Source organism: Ailuropoda melanoleuca, chromosome 12, assembly GCF_002007445.2.
Source record: "Ailuropoda melanoleuca isolate Jingjing chromosome 12, ASM200744v2, whole genome shotgun sequence".
NCBI lineage: Eukaryota > Metazoa > Chordata > Mammalia > Carnivora > Ursidae > Ailuropoda > Ailuropoda melanoleuca.
In genome coordinates, this window is record NC_048229.1 from 27,529,402 (window position 1) to 27,554,078 (window position 24,677).

Sequence of the window (24,677 nt, forward strand, 5' to 3'; positions counted from 1 at the left end):
ATTCGTAGGGGGAGGGACGGGCATGAGTGAGAGCAAAGAAACAAAGGTGGGTGGGAGAGTCCCATCGATTTTCATCTACAAACCATTGTGAAAACGTGGAACCACATACATTCAATCAAAGATATCCTTTTATTTATTAAAACGCAGAGAACAAGAAAACAGGTGGGGGAAATGCTGAATCCTACTTCCTCCCTTTTGGGAAGTCACAGCTACAGGGCTGAGGACAGAAGAAAAAACCAAATGAAACCTGAATGATTGTTCGTTTTCCAAATTATTTTCAGGAATACTTTGGGTTTTGTTTTCCTCGGGGGGCCACTCTGCATCCTAGGGGCATGAGTTTGGGGACAGGAGGTCCTGTGGTCCCCTGGGGACCAGGACTGGGGAGCTAACATTTATCCACAGCTGAATCGTGTCCGATTGGCTCGTTTTATAACAGGAGGGAATGAAGCACAGAGGTAGATACGAAAGGCGTCCGTGGCTGGCCTGGGGGCGCCGCGGGTCTTGAACCCAGGACCCTGGCTGGGAAAGCGTGCTTGAGCGGCGGGGCGAGTCTGGCCTGGCTCGTGTTCTCCCCCTATTGGCCGGAGAAGGAAGGGCTCACGGCCTCGGCGCCTCCGCTTTACCGGATGGCCTGGCTCGGCGCGCCCCCCGGTGGCCGCGGTGGGAAAGCGCATCCTCGCTCTGGTGCGCGCCAAGGGCTCTCAACAGTCTGCATGCAGGGCACGTTCGGTTTACCGACCTGCATCCGTAATGTCTTTTGTCCCATCTCCCCTACCGTCCTGGAGGGTGTTGGGGGGACGAGTTCAAATGCACAGTACCTGTGAGCCACCTCCCCGGACGCCCACCCTGCAAATCCTTCCCCACCCCCGCGGCCTCCCGCTGGGCGGCTCGGGTCCCACCAGCTGACCATCTCCTAGGACGCCCCACCCTACAAACCCCGCCCATCCCCGTGGCCTCGCGCTGGGGGGCTCGGGTCCCACCTGCCGACCATCTCCTAGGACGCCCCACCCGGCAAACACTCCCATCCCCGCGGCCTCCCTGTGGGCGGCTCGGGTCCCACCTGCTGACCATCTCTTAGGACGCCCCACCCAGCAACACCTCCCATCCCCGCGGCCTCGCGCTGGGCGGCTCCGGTCCCACCTGCTGACCATCTCCTAGGACGCCCCACCCTACAAACCCCGCCCACCCCGGTGGCCTCCCGCTGGGCGGCTCGGGTCCCACCTGCTGACCAATCAGCGCTCTGTGTTCGCCCTACATCCAGGCAGGCCTCCGGGGGATACGCGCTCCAGCTGGACCAGAAGTTCTTCTCCAAACGCAAATAATTATCCTGACGTGAAACCAGCCAGAAAGACCTTACTGGTCCCCAGTGTCCTTGGAAAACCACATTCTAACCAGCGCTCGCAGGGACCTCAATAACCTTGTCCCTGTTAGTTTCTTCAACGTAATTACTTGCTCTCAGTCTCCCTCCTCATTTTGGTTCAGCCACGCTGGCTGTCCTTCATTTCTTTTCTGACCAGGGGCGGACAGCATAGGATTTTCTCTGCCTGCAACGGTTTTCAGTTTTCGCTAGCCCGTCACCAGGCCAACCTCTGTGCATGTTCCTGAACCGAAATGCAATGCGATTTCCTTAGAAAAACTGCTCCCGACAAAACCAAATGCCCCATTCTTCTCTTTTGCAAAACAGATCACTTTTTTTTTTTTAAATTCTCAGAAGCTTCTATTATAGGTCTGATTTTTATTTCGGACAAAATGGTGCAAAATGAACAAGAGCACTGCTGACCCCGGGACAGCTTTCTAGCGGCGTGGATCAGGTGTGGCCATGCAGACAGCAGCAAAGGGAACCGATACTCAGAAGGGTCTGGCTGGTGGAGCCGCGTCAGAAAAGGAGGGAGTATTATTTCTCCTTGAATGCTTTACTGTCGTGTCTACCATCTCTATTTTAATGGTGCGTTTCTGTATCCTGCTGGCACCATAAGATCCTTGAGGACAGATGTTAGTGTGCAGTCCCCCATCCACACAGAGGAGACAGTGTTTGGCTCAGAAACACTTCTCGCAATCCGTGCACTAAAGACGGAATGCCGAGTCTTCTGTGTGAGACTAAGCACCATCTGGCCACATCAACAAAGGCAGGGAGACCATTCTGACAGACAGGAGCCCTCACAAGGCGCCAGGCAGCAAAAGACGGCCACAGAAAATGCGAGATGCCCAATTACGTTTGGGTTTCAAGTGAACAAGAAGTCATCTTTTACTCGCGTGTTGCAGGCTCCAACAACACCTGTCCACACCTCAACAAGAAGTGATTTTTCTTGTATGTTCCATGTATGCAATATCTAGGGGACATACTGATACTAAAACACTGTGGGTCTGAATTTCAAATTGTACCAGGCCTCTGGTAATTTACTTGCTCCAGCTGGTACCCTATCCTGGAGAGCTCCCCCTTGGGGACGCAGGGAGGCATCTCTCCAGATGGTTTGCACTTGAGCAGGGACTAGGGATGCAGGGCCCCAGCGAAGGGATTGGATCAGCAGGGTCTCCATCACTCTTCAGAACCCCTGCCAGATCCATAAATTCTGCAGCAGAGTGGGAGTCTGGGCAGGAAGGATGGCTGGGCTGGAGAAATGGGCAAGGTCCTGGCCATGGGGAGAGATGTCCAGGAGGACAGATGGGGAACTCCCCATTCAGTTCAGAGCAACCCCCAAACTGCCTGATAGACATCCTGCAGCCCTGTTTCCCACCTCCCCCTCACCCCACACTGTGCAGTAGGGCAACGCCCTCATCATCCAAGCCCGGGTCATTCGCCAACTTCTACTCTCCCTGCCTCTCCCCGCACCCCTTGCACTGGTCACTTCAGTGACCCCAGTGACCAGAATGGGGTTTCCACCCTCGTGACCATCCCAGGTCTGGCTTCCCCATCATCAGGATCTGCCTACACCCCTCAATTCCCAGGGGTGGGGTTATTCTGCCCCGGTTTCTCCCAGCCACGTGCTCCATGTTCCAAGGATCACTCCGCAGTTATGAGACTCCCGTCATCAGACAAACCAAAGCAAACCAAAGCACAGTATGCCAAGGGAAAGATGCCAGACACAAAATGCCACATAGTGTGGTGTGGATTTCACTTCCATGAAATGTACAGAAGAGACAAAGCCCTACTGATCAAAAGCAGACCGGTGCTGCCCAGGGCTGGGGAAGAGGGGACTGGGCAGTGGCAGCCAATGGGTACGAGTTTCTTTCTGGGGGGGATGAACGCGTACCAGAATTAGACAGTGGGGATATCACATGACCCCATGAAAATACTAATAATGCCCGTGGAATTGTACGCTCTTAAAATGGTGAACGTGAGGGTGAATCTTTTCTCCGTGAAGACTGCAAAAGAAGCAGAACCGTAAAGAGCAGAAGGAAAAGCCAAGCCTGTTGCTTCAGACACCGCGGAGAGAGCCTTGCCCCTGACCCTTGCCGCAAACACGGTGAGGGGCTGGGTGGTAAGGAGTGGGGAGTCTCAGGTTCTCTGGCTTGGTCGAATAATTAAATTGACATTAGACGGATGAACAGGAGAAAAATAAACATAATTTTGTAGGTGCCTGGGCCCCATAAAAATAGGAGATTCAAAGAAATGGCCAATGCAAGCAGCTTTTAGCTTTTATTATGGTGAATGTGTGAAGAATTGACAAAGGGGTTTGGGATGGGAGTAGTACAGTGGGGAGGTGAGAAGTCTACTTAATTCAGGTTCCTCCAGCCTTCCTGGCTCTGAAGTCCCTCTCTGGTGATAAGGATGCCTTCCCTCCTGGGTGTGGGGGGGGACCCTTCCTGTGGGAGACCCACCTGCTGCTTTCAGGAGGCAAAGGAGGGTCAGTACTTTGAATTTAAAATGATCGATATGCCAGAGTGGCACACACATTTTGAGGTGGCACATTCCGCGCCCTTCACTGCGACCCCTGCGTCTTGGGATCCCCCGGCCAGCGCTGGGCCTGCATCCCCATGGACTTGACAAAAGGTATGATCGTCCCCATGTGGCCACTCTGGGGAAGAGCCCGGGGCTTTGTATTCCCAACAAGCCTGCGGCCAGTGCTCCTGGTCCAGGGACCACGCTGCGGCAGTGAAAAGGCTCCTGACCGCATCTCCTGTCATTAGGATGCTTTGAAAGACACAGCGAACCCAAGTACAGATAGCACTGAAGGCCCTGCCTGACGTAAAACTCAGAATTTGCTGACCTGATTATCTAAGCAGCGTGTCTCCCTGATGAAGATGTATCCAAATGGAAAGGCAAACTTTCAAGCGACTGAAAATTCCTTCACTTGCTCTGGGGCTAAGCATGCAAGAGTGGGCAGGGCTGTGTTCCTTCTGGAGGCCCGGGGACAATCTGCTCCTTGCCCCTCCCAGCTCCTGGACGCAGCCTGCGTCCCTGGGCTTGTGGCGCCTGGGATGGGTGCCACACACTTCTGTCTCCCCGACCCTAGTCCATGTCAGGGCCACCCTGCAGCTAGAAGGACATCCCTGATTCCTCTCCCGTAGCACCCCCCTCAGGAATACGGGCACCCCAGCTTCAGGGACATGTGTGCCGTGTCCATGGCTGGTACCCTCTTGAGAGCTTCCCCACCTCCTGCCTGGGCAGCAGTGTCAGTGTCCCAAGGGTGACCGTGTTCAAACTGTGCCTCCGTGCACACAGTGAGAGAACAAAGATAAATCAGACGTCACCCCTCTTCTCAAACTGCATAATGGCCACCTCGGCATGAGACTTGGTGTCACGACAGGCCGCCGGGCCCTACCTACCCAGCCCTGCCTCTGGCTGTGCTTCTCATCCGTCCCTTGTACCAGCTCCTTCCTCCACCCCCAGCTGCCTGCTTCCTTGAGCCCCTCCAACAAACACCCCCTTCTTCAGGCCGCACGTATGACGTGCCCTCTCTCCTTTCTTGGAGGCTGTCCCAAGACATCTGCGCAGGTGCCCCCCTCCTCCCTGAGGGCCCAGCTCCTATGCTGAGGCAACATGCCGGCCACCCAGGCCACCGCGTGGTCCTTGGCACCAGCTAAACATTTATGCACACTCGCCCGTGCCCTAGGGAGCGACACCAGAACAGGCTTTTGTTGTATACAACGTGGTGTGGTCCTCACGACAGCAGATGCATGCGTTTTTCCGAGCTACCATCCTTCCCGAGCGGGATCTGTTGTGCAGTTCAGATGTTTGATCCTGTCTCTCCACCGTGATTGGCAAATGGATGGAGTCTACCCAAAAGTCTGAAAATACACGATTTGCCCAGGTGACACATGCCCGTTTGTTTGGGGCACCGAATGGCGTTTCCGGGCTATTCAGGGCTTGATTATAGAACAGTGGCTTCGAGGCACGTCCTTGTGCCAGGACAGCAGAAACTATGAAAAATACAATGTGCATTTCTCTTGCACAAAAAAGCTGACCTGTCACTGGGACATTTTACCAGTGGGTAGAACAGAGCCTTCTATCAGGATCCAACCACCTACTAAAGTTAATTTATGGGGTGCCTGGGTGGCTCAGATGGTTAAGCGTCTGCCTTCGGCTCAAGTCATGATCCCAGGGTCCTGAGATCGAGTCCTGCATTGGGCTCCCTGCTCAGCAGGGAGCCCGCTTCTCCCTCTCCCTCTGCCCCTCTTGTTCTCTCTCTCAAATAAATAAATAAAATTTAAAAAAAATTATGGTTTGTCACACTAAGATACCACCTTACGCCAGTTAGAATGGCAAAAATAGACAAGGAAAGAAACAACAATTGTTGGAGAGGATGTGGAGAAAGGGGATCCCTCCTACATTGTTGGTGGGAATGCAAGTTGGTACAGCCACTCTGGAAAACAGTGTGGAGGTCCCTTAAAAAGTTAAAAATTGAACTACCCTATGACCCAGCCATTGCACTACTGGGTGTTTACCCCAAAGATACAGACATAGTGAAGAGAAGGGCCATATGCACTCCAATGTTCATAGCAGCATTTTCCACAATAGCTAAATCGTGGAAGGAGCCGAGATGCCCTTCAACAGATGACTGGATTAAGAAGCTGTGGTCCATATATACAATGGAATATTACTCAGCTATCAGAAAGAACGAATTCTCAACATTTGCTGCAACATGGACGGCACTGGAGGAGATAATGCTAAGTGAAATAAGTCAAGCAGAGAAAGACAATTATCATATGCTTTCTCTCATCTATGGAACATAAGAACTAGGATGATCGGTAGGGGAAGAAAGGGATAAAGTAAAGGGGGGTAATCAGAAGGGGGAATGAACCATGAGAGACTATGGACTCTGAGAAGCAAACTGAAGACTTCAGAAGGGAGGGGGTGGGGGAATGGGATAGACTGGTGATGGGTGGTAAGGAGGGCACGTATTGCATGGTGCACTGGGTGTTATACGCAACTAATGAAGCATCGAACTTTGCATCGGAATCCGGGGATGTACTGTATGGTGACTAACATAATATAATAATAAAATAAAAAAAAATTATGGTTTGGGATGCCTGGGTGACTCAGTCGTTAAGTGTCTAACTTTGGCTGAGGTCATGATCCCAGAGTCCTGGGATCAAGTCCCACATCAGGCTCCCTGCTCAGCAGGCTCCCCGCTGAGCAGGGAGCCTGCTTCTCCCTCTGCTTGTGCTCTTTCTCTCTCTCTGACAAATCAATCAATCAATCTTAAAAAAAAAATTATGGTTTTAGGTCACACCAGAATTTCCAGGGGATCTCTCCACCTTTTCTTCTCTTGCCCCCGTTTTTCTTCAGGAATGCTTCTGCACCCAAAGCTCTGGGTTAGAGACCTTCATTCCTCTGTTTTTCATGGTAGCAAAAACATTGCAGAAACCAGAGCCCTTTGGACCCAATCCGTCATACTTATTTTCCTGTAAGAAGAAACTGCCTGCATTTTGGGATGGCACATTTGCAAACAAAGGCTTTCGCTCCTGATTCTCTGAGTGTCAGTGTTCTGTGTGATGGGGGGATGTAATAAACCCGGTCTCAGAAGGTTGCTGGGAAAGGCCATTGTGCTGTCGGACTTCAGTCTGTTTTCCTTCCTTCTTAAGAGGGCTCTCCCTATGTCAGGAGTCTTAGCTCTCTGTCTGTAGTGTGTGTTGCCAGGATTTTCTACCAGGCTGCTAGCTGACACTTTGTTAATATTCCAGGCCATGCAAAAATTTAAAAAATTTACTTATTAATTGTGGTAAAATATACCTAAAACCATCTTGACCATTTTTTAAAGTTAGTGTTTATTAAAATTAATTTTTTAAAAAGATTTTATTTTTTATTTATTCGACAGAGATAGAGACAGCCAGCAAGAGAGGGAACACAAGCAGGGGGAGTGGGAGAGGAAGAAGCAGGCTCACAGCGGAAGAGCCTGATGTGGGGCTCGATCCCATAACGCCGGGATCACGCCCTGAGCCAAAGGCAGATGCTTAACCGTTGTGCCACCCAGGCACCCCTATTAAAATTAATTTTTAAAGTCATCTTGACACCTGTCGTGGGGCTCAAACCCACAACCCTGAGATCAGGAGTCGGATGTACTACGGAATGAGCCAGCCAGGTGCCCCCCATCTTAACCATTTTTAAGGGTACAGGTCAGTGTGTTAAGTACTTCACATCGTTCTGCAGCCCACTTTCAGTCCTCTTTTCATCTTGCAAAATTAAAAGTATGCATTAAACAGCAACCCCCCTTTCCTGTCCCTCAGCCCCTGGCGCCCCCTGGTGCCCACCATTCTGCGTCTCTGTGAACGATGCCTCCAGGAAGCTCATCCAAGTGGAATCATAAACTCCTTGTTCTTTTGTGAACGGCTTATTTCAGTGGGCCTCTCCTCAAGGTTCATCCATGTTACAATATGTGTCACAATTTCCATCCTTTTTAATTAAATTTTTATGGCCTGTTGATTTTGAGTCATACTTAAAAAAAACTTCAGGCTAGCCTCCAGTAAATGCAGGAATTCACCCGTGTTTTCTTCTTGCACGTTTGTGGTTTTCCTTTTTCACATTTAGATCCCTGATCTACTTGGAATTTGTATCTTGTGTATGGTGCAAAGTAGTGGCCTGATTCTATTTTTTCAAATGGCTAAGCCAGACATCATAACATCATTTGTTTAAAAGCTCACATCTGGGGGCACCTGGGTGGCTCAGTCATTAAACGTCTGCCTTCAGCTCAGGGCGTGATCCCGGTGTTCTGGGATCGAGCCCCACATCAGGCTCCTCTGTTGGGAGCCTGCTTCTTCCTCTCCCACTCCCCCTGCTTGTGTTCCTTCTCTCACTGGCTGCCTCTCTCTCTGTCAAATAAATAAATAAAATCTTTAAAAAAAATAAAATAAAAGCTCACATCTGGGTGTTGAGAAAACTAGACAGCCACGTGCACAAGAATGACACTGGACCACTATTTCACACCATATACAAAAATGAACTCAAGGTGCATTCGTGACCTGAAACCATAAAACTCCTAGAAGCAAGCAGGGGGTCAGCGCCTTGACATTGTCTTGCCAATAATTTTATTGGGTTTGACGCCAAAGAGCAAAGGCAACAAAAGCAAAAACAAACAAAACTACATCAAATTAGAAAGCTGCTCACAGCAAAGGAAACCATCAACAAAATGAGAAGACAAGGTACCAAATGGGAGCAAATATTTCCAAAGCATATAAAGAACTCATACAGCTCAACAGCGAAAAAAGCTAAAAAGAAAGAGAAAAAGGGGAAAAAAAAGAAGTAAAACCCAGTCTAATTAAAAAATGGGAAGTGAATCTGAATAGATATTTTTCCAAAGAAAACACACACCTGGCCAACAGGCCCATGAAAAAGTGCTCAAAGTCCTCCTCATCAGGGAAATGCAAATCAAAACCACCCGAGATAGCACCTCACGCCTGGTAGCATGAATGGCTGTTATCAGACAAGAAACGGGGAATGTTGGCGAGGATATGGAGAAAAAGGAACCCTTGTGCACCGTTGGTGGGAATGCAAACTGGTGCAGTCATTGTGGAAAACATTTTGGGGGTTCCTGAGAAAATAAAAAATAGAACCACTCAATGATCCAGCAATTCTGCCTCTGGGAATATATCTGAATGAAATGAAAACACTATTTCACAAAGTATCTGTGCCCCCATGTTCACTGCAGCATTATTTACGTTAGCTGAGACAGGGAAACAACCTACGTGACCACTGATGGGCAAATGGATAAAGAAAATGTGGTCTGTACCCATTAGCGGTATGTTATTCAGCTATTAAAAAGGAAATTCTGCCATTTGCAACAACATCGGAGGACCTTGAGGGGCTTTTGCCAAATGAGAGACGTCAAACAAAGACAAATAGTGTATGATTTTACTTATCTGTGGCATCTAAAAAAACCCTGAACGCAAATACACACAGAACAGTGGTTAACAGAAGCAGTGGGGGGTGGGTGGGGAAGGAACTGGATGAAAATAGTCAAAAGGCACAAACTATCCCCTATAAAATAAGTTAAGTCCTGGGGCGCCCGGGTGGCTCAGTCAGTTGAGCGTCTGACTCTTTTTTTTTTTTTTTTAAAGATTTTATTTATTTATCTGACAGAGATAGACACAGCCAGCGAGAGAGGGAACACAAGCAGGGGGTGTGGGAGAGGAAGAAGCAGGCTCATAGCGGAAGAGCCTGATGTGGGGCTCGATCCCAGAACGCCGGGATCACGCCCTGAGCCGAAGGCAGACGCTTAACCCTGTGCCACCCAGGCGCCCCTGAGCGTCTGACTCTTGATTTTGGCTCAGATCATGATCTCAGGGTCGAGATAGAGCCCGCATCAGGCTCCATGCCCAGTGAGGAGCCCGCTCCCCTTCTTCCTGTCTTCCTCTGCTCCTCCCCCTGGCAGGATCCTGCAGAAGGCCGAGGCTTAACGGACTGAGCCACCCAGGTGTCCCAGTCTGGTCCCTTCTAATAGCTTTTTTCCCCCTCAGTGTTTCCCTTGCTATTTCAATGAGCAAATCACTGATGCCGATAATACCTGGACAGTATTTGGATGTCTCCAATGCAGCTTTAATACACTGGAGATAGATCCAGAAAAGACAAGAAAAAATAAATCATGTCCTCAGGTTAATTAGAAGGCAGAGAATGGCCGAACTCCAAATTACATGTAAGAAGAAAGAAAAAAGAATCCATCCGAATCCCCAAACATTCCTTCTAAGACTTTGTAGTGAGCGAATACGGCCCAGGAAGAAAATGCATGGAAGAGATGAAAAAAAAAGTACCCACCCTACTTGTGAAAATGCCAAGTGCCCCAGCTGTTGAGTACCTGGAGTTCAGGAAAGGGACTTATCCATCAGCATGCATCCAGATGGCTTTCTCAGGACTCAGGGCATCTGGGGGAGTAGCAGGGTCCAATGGAAAGGAGACCAGTTCTTTGGAGATTAAGTCTGGGAGGGGAAAAAGAAGCAGAGGGCGAGCATTAGGGTCCCACAGAACAAACAGAATTAAACAAAATCATCAGGGGGTACAGAAACCCTTCCCCCAAATCAGAATCTAGTGAAGAAATTGTCCATTGCTGGGCTGACAGCATGGGGGTGGGGGGGAAGGAGCCAGCATTTCAGAAACTACATCCACAAATGAGAGGAAAAAGGAGTCTTCATAAAATGCATACTTACGTAATGATAAAAATTTGACTTTATAAAACATATACTATGTAACAATAAAATTTAAAACATGCTTATGAGTGAATGGGACAAAATTAAAGAGTTATTTTCTTACATTAGCCAAAGAAAGTAACATAATCACACCTCAGTAGGGGGGCCTGGCTGGTTCAGACAGTAGAGCATGGCACTCTTGATCTCAGGATTGTGAGTTCGAGCCCCATGTTGGGCACAGAGATTATTATTATTTTTTTAAGATTTATTTATTTTAGAGAAAGGCGGGGAGGCGCAGAGGGAGAGGAAAAAAGAGAAACTCAAGCAGACTCCACACTGAGCATGGTGAGACTGAAGCCTGACGTGGGGTTTGATCTCACAACCCTGAGATCACGATGTGAGCTGAAACCAAGAGTCAGATGCTTCACTGACCGCGCCACCCAGGCGCCCCAAGACTACTTTAAAAAAAAGAGAGAGAGAGAGAGACAGATGAGAGAGAGACCTATTCACCAGTAACAATTACGGGGAAAAAAGAGGTTTAAATACAAATCTGCAAATAATCTTCAAGGTCATTCTGCATAAAGTGGTAAACTTTTACTGGGGGGGGCATTAAATACTTGACAACACAGGGAGATATAACATGCCCTTGAATGGAAAAGTCTAATGAGAAGCAGATTCCTCCAAATTCACTTGTAAACTCTGAACAATTCTGATTGGAATGCTAACTGGACTTTCTTGGGGTGGGTGGGGACTTGCTAAAGTTTTGCCCAAAAATCATATAAAGGAATAATATGTAAGAAATTCTCAACTATTCTAAAATGTATATGGAAGAAGGATATTTTGAAAGCCATGAAGCAAGGGACCTGTCTGTCTGCCCTTCAGAAAGGATAAAAAACGATCCAAAGTGATAAATGGTGTGGGCTGGTCAGGGCTAGAGGGTGGAGTATAGACCAGGGTAGCCTGCTGGAGAGCAATCTAGATGGATTTTTTTTTTTTTTGACATTTTACTTTTAAGTAATCTCTACACCCAACGTGGGGCTCAAACTTACAACCCCAAGATCAAGAGTCACATGCTCTACCCACTGAGCCAGCCAGGTGCCCCTAGAAGGACTTGTTTACATCAATTCCATATTTAAAACACAACCAAGCAACCAGGGTCCTGGAAATGGACACGGGAAGAAATCTCCACCCTGGTCAATGAGTTGAGAGCTCTGGGGGGCTCCTTACAAATCCTCACAGTCATGGAAGCAGGAGACAAGCGAGGGAACAGGTAAGGAGAATTGGGGTAGACACCCACCATGGGGTGTGGCGCAGCTGTAGGAAGCAAAGGGACAGACGGACGCACCCTCACACAGTTTTATAAACTCGGTGTACGAAGAATAAACATTAAGAGACCTAAAACAATTCCATTGATGCATGTTAAAAATGTATGCTCCCGTCAAAACATCTTAGAAAACAAAGCCTAAAATGAATAAAAGCACTCCTATGAATAAGGGGAATCAATGTTTTTGGAAATTGGGAGAGTTGTCTGTGGTGGGGAGGAAAATGAGATAGGACGGGCATAAGATCGAGTAACAGAAACAGTCTCAGCCCCGCAGAGTGTCAGCAGAGACGGGGGTGTTTGTCTGGGGAGCAGACCATACCGGGAGATGCCCACGGGTGTCTGAGAGACACCCTAGCACATTCTGCGGTTCCATGGAAGGTCTGGGGGATGGGGTGGTTTGTGCCTAACTGAATGCAATGCAGTGTTAACCCCAGGCACCACTCGGTGTTACAGACAACACAGGAAATACTCCACCTTCGTTCACTTACCTCACTTAGATGACCTTGGGGAGAGGGGTCCTGGAGGCAAGGCCACGCTGAGTTAGAACAAATGGAGGACCAAGTGCCTTGAGACCTCCTGACTCCCTGTTTGAAGACAGCAGAAGATGTGGGGTAGCCTGAACATGCACGTGGGGTGGCAAGGAAAAAGGGGAGTAAGCAGGAGGAGGAACCTCGTGTCTGGGTGAGTCCTGGTTGGAGCTCTGACCCCACTGCTTAGTGGGGTCTAGTGCGCCCAAGGGTGCTGGAATTCCTGGTTGGGTGGAAGACTGCAGGGTGCAGAGCTCAGGGTGGGGGGCATCAAGGCAGTGGTGCATGGGGACCACTCAACTAGTGGGGTTTGGAGAGGGCCTGAGGGTGTGCGTGGGGGCAAAGATTCCCATCCCAGTGTAGAAGCCGCAAGACACGGCGGAAGAACCCAATTCAGAGGTTGGAACAGACCAACAGCAGAATTCAAATTGAGCCAAATTCCAGTTGCACAAGTTCCGACCTCTCAGCAAGCTCTGGGTTCCAGGGGCCAGAGAGGCCTGGAGTTGGTGTGTCTCAGACAGGGGACCGGCCTCGAGGGCGTCGGGGGAGTGGGGCCCGGAGACCGAGGGGCTGGTGGACAGGTGTGGCGGAGGGGACGGTGTGGGCCTTGCGGGGTGCGTGTGGGGGGAGACACCGTGCAACTGCTGAGAATGTTGGCATCACGACTGCCACCCATCACTGGGGTCGCAGGTGGGGTGTCGCGGGCGGGATGGGCTGGAAGAAAGGCTCTCCCCAGGGCAGGTGTTGGGACCTGTGGGGCGTGGAGACTGACGCTGCGGGCGAGGGGGGCGTGTGTGGGGGGTGGAGATGGGCGGGAGCAGCGCTGGGGACCTGATGCGGCGCCAGGACAGACGCACCCACGCCGGGAGTCTGGCGGGTGACCGGCCTCCTCAGGATGCGGGTGCAGGCGCGCGCTGGGCAGGCGAGCAGACGGTCCAGGAGCCGGGCGAGGGGCCTGGCGTCACAGGCCTGTCGGGGGTCGAAGAGATGCCACATGGGGGTGCTGAGGGCTTGGCAACCCCGGCGCTGCAGACGTTGGCGCGGAGACGCAGAACCAGCGGACGGCCCTGCTTCGCAGGTAAGGAGGCCTGCATCACGGGCAAGGCGCGTGGACCTCGGCGGTGTCGGGGCGGGCACAGCGAGACTGCGGGTAGTGTGTCGGTCCACCTTCTGTACTCTGGTCCCCCACCTCGTGCTTTGCTGCCGCTGACTTTCCTGCTCTGGCTCTTTTGTTCCTAGACCAAATCTGGGGAGGAGAGAGAACATGTGAATCAGGGTACGGAAAGGGTCCTCGGGACCGCGCCCCTGTTTCCCAGGACAGAAGCTGGGAATCGCAGAGCCCCCACCTCTTCCTCTGCAACCACTTAGGGGCCTGGTGTTCAACTCCTGCTGTCTCTCAAGTTCCAGAAGGGAGGCACCGAGGAGGCATGGACCTCGGGGCGGTGCAGAGGCCCACGGGCCCAGGGGTGTCCTGGTGCGGTTCCGTGGTGTTGGAAGGCTATAACGCCACAGCTCTTTCCCTAAGGGGTTCTGTGGTTAGGGAAATTGTGTGGGTCTGGGCACAAAGATCGTGCTTCGGAGATTAATGGGACGTGAATGGGATGTGATTGACATAGGAGCCCTTTACGTTCTTCTGCTGGTGTTTCTGGACACATGGATAGGAATAAAAATCTGGGCTAGAGGACCTAACCTCTGCAGACCTTAGTTACACGATCATGCAGAATGGGTTTTAAAGACTTTTTTTTTTTAATTTTTAAAAAAGATTTTATTTTTTTTTTGAGAGAGAGAGGAGAAGGGAGAGAGAGAGAGTATATGAGTGGGTGGGGAGGAACAGAGGGAGAAGCAGACTTCCCACTGAGCAGGGAGCCTGACAATGCAGATTTGGGGCTGGATCCCAGGACCCTGGGATCATGACCTGAGCCAAAGCAGAGGCTTAACCGACTGAGCCACCCAGGTGCCCCTGAAAGTTTCTTTAAATATTATTCAGTCATGAGAAAGAAGGTAATCCTGCCGTTTGTGAAAACGTGGATAAACCTGGAGGGCGTTATGCTAAGTGAGACAAACCCGAGAAAGACCTACTTACTGTATGATGTTCCTTGTATGTCCAACTCCTAGAACCAGGGCACGAACAGTGGTTGAGGAGTGGGGTGGGAAATGGAGGGGGTTGGTCAAAGGGTACAGACTTCTTATAACCGTAAGATGAATGAGTTCTGGGGGGTCTAACGTACCACATGGTGACAACACTTAATCCTACTACATTGATTGCATAACTGAAATCTGCAGAGAGAGTAGATCCACACGGAAACTATGTGAGGTGCTGGATGGGATAATTAGCTTGATAGTGGTGGTCATTTCTTTTTTTGTGGGGGAGTGGGAGAGAGAGAACCCCAAACAGGCCCCATGCCCAGCTGGAACCCGAGGCAGGGCTTGATCTCACAACCTGAGATCATGACCTGAGCTAAAACCAAGACGCTTTGCCTGCTGAGCCACCCAGGTGCCCCACTGTGATCATTTCACAGTGTGTACATGTATCAAACCATCATGCTATACACCTTAAGTGTATACAGTTTAAATTTGTCAACTGGACCTCCTTAAAGCTGGGGAAGAATACCGACAGTTCCTTAAGTCGGGAGTTGGCTAAGTTTGCAGTCTTACTCCTTACCTGCTCGTAGGTAAGCCATGAGTGTTGGCTGGGCTGTGCCCTTGCTGTCCTAGGAAGGAGGAAAACAGCAGACTGGGGAAACGGAGTAGTCATGCCAGATTCATGATCAGCCTTCCCTTCCTTCTGGGACCAGAGACCAGGAGACCCTAGAACAGACACGCATGGTGTGCACTGCCCAGCCAAACCTTGTTCGCCTCAGCTCTAGCCCTTATCTTTCCTCTGGGTGCCCTAGGGTAGGGTGGACCCTTGCCCAAACCACACAGCCTGTCTGCCTCTGATTCCAGTGGGGAGAAGAAAAGTACCAGCTAGCCATGTCTAGGCACCATCTGACCTCCTTCCCACATCGCTGCATTTAAACTCTTGTAACAGATTTATAGACCAGCCGCCATTCCAGTTTCAGATTAGGAAGCTGAGGCAGAGAAGTTACATGACAAAATGAGGAAGGATAGTAAGAAATAAGAGATAACAAGATTATTCCTTCCCAATCTCATTTTTACTTTGATAGATGCTCTTTTGGAAGAGAAGTGTCCTCAACCCTTCTAGATAGGATAACTAATGCATCCTGATTTGCTGGGGGGTAGGTGGGTGGGTGGCTTCTTGGTTTAAGCACAGAAAGGACTGCATTTGGAAAACCTTTTAGGTACAAACTGGGACAGTGAGTCACCAGGTTCTAGACCAAAGGTTGACAAATTCTCTTCTTGGTCTGTTGTGTGGCCAGTAAGTGAAGACTGGTTTTCGCATTTTGTAGAGGTTTAGAGAAGAAAGGAGGGTGAGTAGGGAGGATGAGGGCAGGGGTGGGGTGGGGTCTGGGGGAGTGTTAAGGGAAGGGTGAAGGTGGCGATGAGGGCCGGTGGGGGACGAGGAGGAGGATTGAAGAAGGTAACAAGAATATGGGACAGATTACATATAGCAGAGAAAGATTAAAATATCTACCATCTGACTGTGTAGAATTCTTGTCAGCTCATGCCCTTACCGCCCTCAAGGTTAGAGTTGGAGCCCCACCTGTGGGTGGGGGGAACAGAGCACAGAAGCCAGGGTGGCTCAGACTCACTGGAAGGATGGGAGGGCTTTCCTGCTGGGGTTGCCCTGTGAACCACAGAACCAGCGGGGGTCAGTGGGGCCACCGTGATAGACTTCGGGCAGGGCATGTGTCCTCGAGGACTGGATGGTGTGCGACTGGCTTGTGGGACAGACGGGCTGTTGACTTTGTGGCTCCTTTAAGGAGCAGCAGGGACAGAGCCCGAGGAATCCAGCACCCACCAGTTCCATGTCCTTGGATCAAGGTCACCTTCCTGAGCTTTAGTTCCTCTTAGTGTGGGGATGTTAATCGGTGCTTCTCATTGAGACTCCACACTATCCTTCCATTGTCAGCCTAAAGCTGGTCCAAGTCTGTCCTCCCAGTGGGCATCATTATTCCCATTTATCAGGTGAGAAAAGTCGGGTAAAGAAAGCTTAGATTCTATGGGAGGGGTGCTGGACTCAGACATGGGGACTGCTCGCCATGATTATACCTGTCTGCCGGGAGCGTTGGGGACCCAGGACTGAGTCCACCAGCCCCAGGTTCAAGGTCCACACCTGCCCAGAGTTCTCTCCATCCTAATCCCCCCCAGTCCCGCTCACCCTGATGACTTGCTCTGCGAATTTCCCCTCTCCAGCCCACCCAATAAACACGGTTCAAACAAAGCGATTGTTACAGGATTTTCTTGGTCACAACAGTTCCAAGAATGAAGAGGTAGACCAGACAGAGTGGTGGGCAGCAAAGCAAGGTTTATTGAGCGACCGCAAAGTGATCACACAAAGCTCCTGAGGAAGGAGGGGACCCGAAGGGGTTACTGCTGGAGTGTCTAAGTCTAGGGATTTTTACGCTCTGTTTTAATCTGATTAACCCTCCCTGCGCCTGTCATTCAATCAGATTTCCAATCAGATTTTTGTCATCTATCACGTGGGAAAGGGTGGAGAGCTCCTTCCGGGGTGGTGCAGAATCCTTTTAAGGGTGGTTTCCTCTTAGGGTGGGGCCTCTTGTCCCTGCCTGCCTGCCTTCCAACTATCCTTCATCAGCAGGTGCGGTCAGGGAGGTGAGGCTGGGTCTGGAAATGGGGAGACAATCCACATAGAATGGTAAGGAAGCTCCCCGAGGAGCCACTGTTTGTACTGAACAGGCAGAGTGGAGGGGGCCTTCTGTGAGAAGGGAGTTTGGGGCAATAGGAAAAACCTGGACAGACCTCGGTATATGTGTGAAGCTAAGTGACAACATGGGTGGCCTGTATTTTAACAAGAGCTTCTGAGAGTTCCGGCACCTGTGTGTCTATGTGTACACACACACACACACACACACACACTTGGAGCCCCCCTGCAGGTGAGACACCCCGGAATCTGGTTTTGGAAGCTTGCCAGGTCTTTTTCAGCATCAGGCAGATCTGAGAAGATGGAATTAGAAGGTGGTAGAAAGGGATGGAGCAGAATTTGATGTTAAAAAAAAAAAAGAAATGCTCTCATTCTGAGGGTGCTGGGAAACCTTTCCTTCCTTTCTAGAATATTCCTTGAAACCTTACTTTGTGAAAGACATGGTATTTCCCGGGCGAATTCTATGGCCTCATCAATTATTGCTATTAGTGATAATTGCCGAGGAAAGGTTCTTACAAGCAGAAGCTACCTCTCTAGTAATTGTGGAAGGAATGATTGGATTTGTTTCCATGCATCTGTAAGCCCTGACACAGTATTACTTGCATGTCGATTCAAACAACCAGCTTTGGCTGCTCTTTCTGCCCACGGGTCCTGTCCCTGTGCTTTAATGAAACCACCTTTTTGCACCAAAACAAAAAACAAACAAAACCAAAGACCCACACCAGCTTTAAGAAGTTGCTTTGGGGACCATCAGGGAAATCTGAAGATCACCTGGCATTAGTTTTACCAAGAGCTCTTTTTATTTTTTTTTAAAGATTTTAATTTTTCTTCTTTTTAAGTAAACTCTACACCCAGCATGGGGCTTGAACTCACAACCCTGAGATCAAGAGTCACATGCTCTACCGACTGAGCCAGCCAGGCGCCCCTACCACGGGCTCTTTTTTAAAAATTATTCTAAGTACTGTCCTCAGTCTAACATGAGTCTCACCAGTGAGGTGGTGAGTGAAAGAACACACACGTGCACACACACACACGCACACACACACACATGAGTTCATGTTGTGGTTTGGATTTTTGCAGGGTCAGCTGCAGGCAAAGCAAGCAAGGAGTGGAGATGGAGTGGCTCCATCTGGGTGATGGGAATGCCATCTAGCGTACATTTTATGCAAACGCCTACAATAGGGGAAGCAAATCCCCACAGTGGAGACAGTCTCCTCCACTCATCGTTTGCCACGGGTTAGAAGGCAGGGTGCAAGCCCAGCGTCGAGGTCTCCAAGTGTTCCCACCCTTGGGGCTGTGAAAGGCGTCCGGCACTGAGCCCCCCAACCCTGGGGGTCCCAGCCTCGCACCCACCTGGTGGGCTCCAGCCCTCGACCTTCCCTCCCACTCACCGTGGGGACTTCCTCCGGCAATGTCTCTAATTCTTCTCAAGAGGCACATTTCTCTGGACCATTCAGGCTTTGGTACGTCTCTTGACTTTGGACCCTCATTTAAACACAGTCCCAGGTAAACTTGTGCCCACTTCTGGGGACCACGCTTTTCCATTCCTGCAGTCTGGGCTTTGAAAGCTCCTCAGGTGTTTCTTATCACAGCAGCAGGCTTGGGCTGAGCCCGGCTGGTAGGTGGTGGGAGGGATTTGATACAAGGAAGGACCTAAAGGCTATAAAGTCACTCATTGCATCGACCAGTCTCCCTCTTCTGTTCTCTTTTTTTCAAAAACAGTTCGTAAGCCCACATGGTGTCAGGTTCTGTCCTGCAGACTGGGGTAGGGTGGGAAGTGGGACGAAGCTTGCTCTCACAGTCTGCGTGCTCTCTGGAGTGAGGTCCCAGGCAGTCAGTGCATACCTGCCCTCGAAGAACATATAAACATCCATGGGTTCCAAATGAAACTGGAAAAAAACCCAAAAAAGAAAAGTTGAACTCATTTTTTATTATTGGAATAAACAAGGATGTAGAGTTCTTCACTGTGACCAAGAAAGAATTAAGGTTTTGGGGGCGCCTGGGTGGCTCCATGGGTTAAGTGCCTGCCTTCGGCTCAGGTCATGATCTCAGGGTCTAAGGATCGAGCTCCGAGAGCTCCGAGTTGGGCTCTCTGCTCAGTGGGGAGCCTGCTTCTCCCTGTTCCTCTGCTGCTCTCCCTGGCTTGTGCTCTGTCTGTCTGTCTCTCTCTCAAATAAATAAATAAATAAATAAAATCTTAAAAAAGAAGAATTAAGTTTTTTTTTTCTTTAAAGATTTTATTTATTTATTCAACAGAGAGAGAGACAGCCAGCGAGAGAGGGAACACAAGCAGGGGGAGTGGGAGAGGAAGAAGCAGGCTCATAGCGGAGGAGCCTGATGTGGGGCTCGATCCCATAACGCCGGGATCACGCCCTGAGCTGAAGGCAGACGCTTAACCGCTGTGCCACCCAGGCGCCCCAGAAGAATTAAGTTTTTAACCTGTAGTTCTGTATGGATCTCACTTCTCCATCAGCTATCATTATTTTACGTGTGATAATGATGAGGAATGTCCCACAAGTAGAAGTACTGCTGACTGTGGGAGGAGTGGTGGAATTAGTAACGCCTTAATTGCCTAATTGATTAGGGGCACTGTATGTGATTGGTTAGGGGGACATATTTGGCGTTTTCTGGTTGGTCCTACGGTGAGAGTGAGGGTAGGGGTGAACATTAGGGAGGCTCTCCGCCGTGGACTTGGTCCTGGTGGTATGAGTCCCTTTTGGGCTGATGGCTGCAGGGGTTATGGGTCAGAGTTCTCAGATCTGTTCTGGCTCCTGTCCATTTGCATACCCAGTCTTTCGGGTGACACCAGAGCTTCTCAGCCTGGCACTGGCAACACTTGGGGGTGGGTAACTGTGGTGGGGGGACCAGCTTCTGAATTGTGAGATGCTTAGCATCCTTTTGGATATAGGCCAGAGGGTGCCGTTCCTTCCCCCAGTGCGACAACCCAAATGTCTCCTGGCGATGCCAGATGTCACCCCACCCCTGGTGGAGAACCACTGAGTTAGACCAGGAGTCCTCATGTTAACCCTGTACTGTCCACAATATGCAGGGATTTCATTTATAACGTGTATGTGATGGAAGCCACATGGAAGGGTTCCTGCAGAAGGATTCAATCATGTGGAATCTCTGAAGGGACAAAAGTCAAAGCAGTTCCTTCTGGGGTGGGGCTGCCATAGAGGGCTTAGGAGAGCCTGCTGTGGAAGAGCACAGGTCACGGGATGAGACACACGACGCATGCTGGAATGCTTGTCTCTCGCGGGGGAGACAATAAGAGGGAGAGAAACTGTAATCCTCCTAAAGCCGCATCTGCCCCCGCAGCATGACAGGTGTCTACACAGGGCGAGCTGGTGGGGAGCACACACTGAGAAAAGGGTTGGAAGGCTTCTGGCCAACCCTAGGGCCACACCGGGTTCTGAAGTTCGGGGTGGACTGCAGATGCTAACACGTCAGCACTGCGGCCAACAGCTGGAGGATACCTTTGTGGGACGGGTGGGCAGCCTTACGGGCATCTCCTGCGTGTGAGCCTAAGGCCAGGTCTGACATGTTAACAGGTGCGTGATCCTGCAGCCTCCAAATCCCACGTTCTGACAGAGCTCACGGCTAACGGACCACTTTGGGCTCATTCGTAGATGCTATAAGCACGGGGGGACGGGGGTTACGAAGGAAGCAGAAGGGGTTCTTTGGAAGGGCTTGGGGTGTTTCCATTGCCTAAGCATAGAGGAGGGACGCCTGGGTGGCTTAGTCTGTTAAGCGTCTGCCTTTGGTTCATGTCATGATCTTGGGGTCCTGGGATTGAGCCCCACATTGTGCTCCCTGCTCAGTGGGGAGCCTGCTTCTCCCTCTGCCTGCCGCTCCCCCTGCTTGTGCTTTGTCTCTTTCTGACAAATTAAAATCTTAAAAAAAATAGAGGGGGAATCTGGAAAAAAAAAAAAGGAAAGAAATGGGAGGATTGAGGGAATGGAGATATTTGGGTGATCAGGACATAAAATGATGGCTGGGGAGGTAACCAAAAAAAAAAACAAAAACAAAGAAAAAGTAGAAAAATAAGGCAACTGCCCATTTACCAACATTGACTAAGTCTTTTCAGCTGAACAATGGTGAAGAAAAAACAAAATCAAGACAAAGAAGCAGGAAAAAGAACCTGTCCTTAGTAGTTTCACTGTATATATTTATTAAGATATAGGTAGTTTCATTGTATATATTAAGATATAATTTAAAAATTTTCTCCAGCTTTCTTGAGTTACAAGTGTAGGATGTACAGTGTGTTGATTTGATACATTTAGATGTTGCAAAGTGGTTACCGCCATGGCATTAGCCGACAGCTCCATCCTGTCCCATGGTGGTGTTTAGCGGTGTATGTAATACAGTATTACAGTTCTGTGTCTTTGGATGAATTGGTATGTGCAGCTTCCTGCCATCGTAATTACAACAGGAAACATCCCTGTCGCTCTTTCCACTCAGTTCCACCACATGGGCACTCGGGTGTCTCTTTTCTTTCACCGAGCATGTTTCTGAAATGCATCCATGTTGTGTAGATTTCGTATCTGTCTCTCATATGGGAATCATCTCGAATCGTTACTGTATGTGACTTTTTGTGTCTGGCTTCGCTCAACTAAGTTCTTTGTGGAAATGAAGAACCAAGAGAGTTAGCAGTGAAGCTTGTGGAATGAGTCGGAGATTCCGTAATGGGACGGAGGGAGTAGATGTTAGGATCTTGGCAGCAGCCAAAATGGACTATTTTGTGGCCAACAGAATGGTCTGGGAGAGCCTTAAAATTGGAGCATATGCTGAGTTGGAAGGAAGGTATCAGGTGATCTGTATAAACCAGGGAAGCAGGGCAGGCACCGTCGGAGGGTCCTGGAGCTGCAGCCACGTTCCTCTGGGAAGAGCTGGTCTTGACGTCCACCCCAGCCAATTGCTGTTGTTTGGCTTTCTTGACTTTCGCTCTGTGGTTCTTGAACCAAACCTAAGGAGACAAGAGAGGAACAACGGGCTGATGAATCCAAATGAGGTTCCAGATGTTTTCATTTTACCTGATACCGTTGCTGTAGGGGTCGGGGAGAGGGTTTTAGGGTAGGAGTCTAGGTCTTTGGAGTCTTGGGGACTGGAGTAGTATGAAGCTTCAGGAATTGTCCCAGGGTCTCTGAGCGTAGGGTCTTCTGGGGAGGTGGCCTGGCAAGGTGGGGCTTTAGTTTTCCAACCTGCAGTACGGTGGGATGTATCTCCAGTTTTGAGGCCATTTCTTTCTGAAGGCTGGGAGCGGGGTATGGGTTCTTGCTGAACAAGAATTCCAAATCTGCCAGTTGTTTCTCAGTGAACATGGTTCGTTTCCTTTGTGAATGTTTCTGGTGCGTGCCTGGGAAGGAGAGAAGGGCACAGATGAGGTGCTGAGACCGTTCCATCCCCCAAAACCCGAACTCCCCTCCCTCTTCACAGAGGCCAAGCTTGGCCATCAAGTGACATAGATTCCCAGATACTTAGGCACGGCCTGGATGACTTTCCTGCCAGGTTTCCTAAGCCTCATTGTGTTACTCTCCCATCTATTCTGCATAGGAAAGGGTTATGTATGTATGTATGTATGTATGTATGTATTTAATGTATTGAAAAGATTTTAAGTAATCTCTATACCCAACCTGGGGCTTGAACTTACAATGCTGAGATTGAGAGTCGCATATTCTGCCAACTAAACCAGCCAGGTGCCCCAGGAAAGGGTTATTTACATAAGGATCCCTGTGTGTCCACTTTTAAGATTCTGTGTGTGTGTGTGTGTGTGTGTGTGTGTGTGTGTGTGTGTGGTGGGGGGCGGAGTGTAAGGGAAATCTTTATACCTTATGCTCAGTTTTGGTGTGAAACTAAAACTCCAAAAACTGCATTAATGATAAAAAATCAGTGCTGTCACGGATATCATTTAGCGAAGAGACACATACGCACTGTACATTATGTAGTGCTAAGTACTCGATAGAGAAAGAAGTTAGGGACAGGGAGGGGATAAGGAATTTGGGTAGGGGGTTTTTGGTTAATGACCTATGAGTGAAGGTCTTTCTGGAGGAATGAGGGAGTGAGCCTTGTGCTTATCCTCAGGAAGGGAAATGCAGAATCCCCGAGGAACAATCGAGAGACGAATACTATTGCATAGGGGAGGTGCCCTTCCATCCAGCATGGTACCCGACTTGGTCTGGGTAGCCCGTAGAGTACAGAAAAGGCTATGGGGTGTCGCTTCTGATCTTCTAAAAGTCTCTGTGCCTTCTGTCTTGAACACTTCCCCTCTTTTGGATCACTTGCTCCGGGGGAAACCATATTGACCATCCCTACAGCAAGGCCCTCTTGGCAAGGACCTGAGGTCTAAAGTTAGTGAGGAACTGAGGCCCCTAGCCAACAACTTTGTGAATGAGCCATCTTGGAAGTGGATCAGTCGTCCAGGCTCAGTTCACTCTTAGCTGACTGCATTCCTTGTTGACGGCTTTTTGGCAACCGCCTGAGACCCTGAACTGAACTCCACCATGCATTTTTAACGATTTTATTGAGATTAATTGATTTTATTGAGAAAACCATTTATTAATGATTTTAGTTGACATATAATAAACTCCCTATTTTAAGTGTGCAGTCTCATTAAATTTTGTTATTTGTTAAATGTGTATTGACACACTCATGAAATCATCTCCACAATCGAGACAATGCCTATACCCGTCTATCCCCAGTTTCCTCTGATCCCTTTCAAAGTCATCCACCTGAAATTCTCAGGTAAGGGTGGCCTTGACTCCCTACCAGTTAAGGACAATAAGGAAAGATAAAGAAATAAAGAACAGAAAAAGGGAAAAGATGAATATAGGCCAATTTCACTTACGAAAATAATTTCAAAAGTCAAACTATGTTAATTGAACCCAACATTGTTTTTAAAATTAATATATCAAGACCAAGTAAGTTTTATCTCAGAAGGGAAAGGATATTTAATATCAGAAAGAAATATCAGAAAATAATTCTCCATGTTAATAAATTAAAACATAAAAATAATTATCATGATCAATGCAAAATTTTTTTTCTGTGAAGATTCACCACCTATTTATGATTTTAAAAAGCAAAATTGGACAAATGTAGGAAAGTTTTCAGATGTGCAGGGCTGTGATCCCTGAGATTAGGGAAATTTTATGAAAAATCTTATGAGCCAATCTTATGAGCCAGCTTGATTATTTATATTCATATAAATAATATATTCTGCAATGGCGGAAGTTAAATTCACATCTCTCCCCCAGTGTCTGGAGATTAAACACATTTCTGAATCAAACATGCGACAAAGAAGAAATAAATGGTGTTGGATCGACTGGATATCCATATGGGAAAAAAGTGAACCGTAGCCTCACCTTGAGCCGTATGCAAAAATGAATTACAGGTAGATCTCAGACTAAATATAAAGTCTAACTCTAAAACTTCTGGAAGAAAACATCAGAGAAAATCTTTGAGACCTTGGGTCAGGCAAAGCTGTCAA